The sequence below is a fragment of the Schistocerca piceifrons genome, unplaced genomic scaffold, assembly GCF_021461385.2.
Source record: "Schistocerca piceifrons isolate TAMUIC-IGC-003096 unplaced genomic scaffold, iqSchPice1.1 HiC_scaffold_936, whole genome shotgun sequence".
NCBI classification, from domain to species: Eukaryota; Metazoa; Arthropoda; class Insecta; order Orthoptera; family Acrididae; genus Schistocerca; species Schistocerca piceifrons.
This window is the reverse complement of record NW_025729208.1, coordinates 4,553,438-4,555,937: the sequence shown is the minus strand read 5'-3', so window position 1 is coordinate 4,555,937 and position 2,500 is coordinate 4,553,438.

Here is a 2,500-nt window from a genome sequence, read left to right as displayed (position 1 = left end):
CACGCCGGGAGGCGCCCCCTCACCGGCCGGGGACGGTCCCACCCAGCCACCGCCGCGTATCGCTTCACACCCAGATGCCGTTCAGTTTCGTCGGCATGGTGGGTATCGCTGGAACAACCGGTTAGTACCTCAACCTATCGTCGCCATCACCGATTCACCCCTAGCGAGAACAACCGCACCACAACAGGTTACCATTTGTTCATTTGCGTAACTTCACCAGAAAACGCAGGCGTCCATCGCCATTTGCAACTTCAACGATTATTGCATGCCTGTGTCAGGTGTCACGCCACACTACGTCTGCCCACATACACGCAACAAAATGTGCACGCCTAGACAATACGTGGAAGGTGGCCCCCGTACGTATGCGATGTCCATTGCTCGAACGACTGTCAACCGGCCTCTGTAGCATGTCGCAGATATGGAACGCGGTGCACCATGCCATCACGGTGTGTGAGGAGAGACGACTAGGTCCGAATACATCAACAGACAGCTCATGCTGATCGCCATCCACGGCGTCCGTTCCTCCCACACGTCTCTATGGCGTACCACACTGCAATCCAGCTCTCATAGGGAGACGACACGTAGCTGCGTGCACAATATTTGCACTGTATGGTCCGCCGTTTTTGGGCGCAGTCGTTGTGCGGTCACACATGTGCCACGATGTATCATTCAGTACATAAGGACGAATGTGCAGTACAGATTGTGGTTCACGCGTACGACATCAGCGGACAGTTGACACAGGCCGCACCACAACGTAGCCTGAGTACGTCGCATGCGAAGGGCATTGAACATGCAAACTTCTCACCAACCAGCTTGCGAAGGCAGGGGGCAAGGTGGGGACGTGGGGAGGGGCGGCATGTACGTCCTGCTGCCATCCACATTACAGTGTACAGCAGGAGCATGTGGAAAGTGAGCAAGACTTGCAAGGTGTTTAACATGAAGCGATACACAGGGGTGCGGGCAGTGCGAGTAGCGAACTATATTGCGAGGGTTGCGGGTGGGCAACACTACAGTAATTGAACGAGTCGTATAACAATTACAGAGCAGGTTTAGGCGACAACGTGGGTTACGTTAAGGCGACAACATGGGTTAGGTTAAGGCACAACATGGGTTAGGTTAAGGCACAACATGGGTTAGGTTAAGGCACAACATGGGTTAGGTTAAGGCACAACATGGGTTAGGTTAAGGCACAACATGGGTTAGGTTAAGGCACAACATGGGTTAGGTTAAGGCACAACATGGGTTAGGTTAAGGCACAACATGGGTTAGGTTGAGGCACAACATGGGTTAGGTTAAGGCACAACATGGGTTAGGTTGAGGCACAACATGGGTTAGGTTGAGGCACAACATGGGTTAGGTTAAGGTACAACATGGGTTAGGTTAAGGTACAACATGGGTTAGGTTAAGGTACAACATGGGTTAGGTTAAGGTACAACATGGGTTAGGTTAAGGTACAACATGGGTTAGGTTAAGGTACAACATAGGTTAGGTTAAGGTACAACATAGGTTAGGTTAAGGTACAACATAGGTTAGGTTAAGGTACAACATAGGTTAGGTTAAGGTACAACATAGGTTAGGTTAAGGTACAACATAGGTTAGGTTAAGGTACAACATAGGTTAGGTTAAGGTACAACATAGGTTAGGTTAGGTTAGGTTAGGTTACACGTTGTTGTACGGAAAGGTGAAGGGGGGGGGGGGGGGCGGGGGCGGCAGGTTCGTTGATAGTGATTATAGTAAGTGAATGCTTGTGACATGATCAGATTTGTCACGTCAGGATGCACCTTTGGCTTATTAGAGGCGGCGCTCCAATTCTATGCTTGTGTGAGACCTGTGTCTTTGACTCATGTCATTGTTTGTGCGCTGTGACAGGAGGTACTATTGTGATGTTGGGTGCACCGTTGTATAGGACATGTGTGGGTGTTGGTGCCTGGTCTGCGCAATGGTGGATGTCGAAAGGCTGGGATATTGTATTTTCCGCACGGACCTCCTGGTCTGGTTGTGATAGTGTGGATTGTGTAATGTGGCGGAGAAGATGCACTGGATGTTGTTCCATGCTGGTGCTTACATATTGTATGTGCGCCTGTTAGAAGCAGAGAGTGGTGCGTGATCAGAGTGTCTGGCTGACGTGTGGTTCCCATTTTGGGCAGACTCTTTCAGCATGTATACGGACAGTTGTGTATATTTGCTGTAGTTTGATGGCTCTGCATTGATTACTAATCAGCGCCGTGTGTACGGGTAATCTGGTTCCAGTCCAAAATGTTCCATCTGTGTACATTAGTGACAAAGACTCCCCCCATGCAGTGGGGCTCGGTCTGTTATAACTCTTCCGCGTAATATATTTGCCCCACGTTTTTGCGACTGCGAGTGCGAGTGCAACGCGCATGGGGACCGACATGCTGATGGCTCGGTATCGGACGCCGTACAGTGAGCAACGCGATCGCGTCTCTCGCTCGTAAGTGGTACAGGTCGCGGCTCATGTATACGGACAGCGGGAATGTCG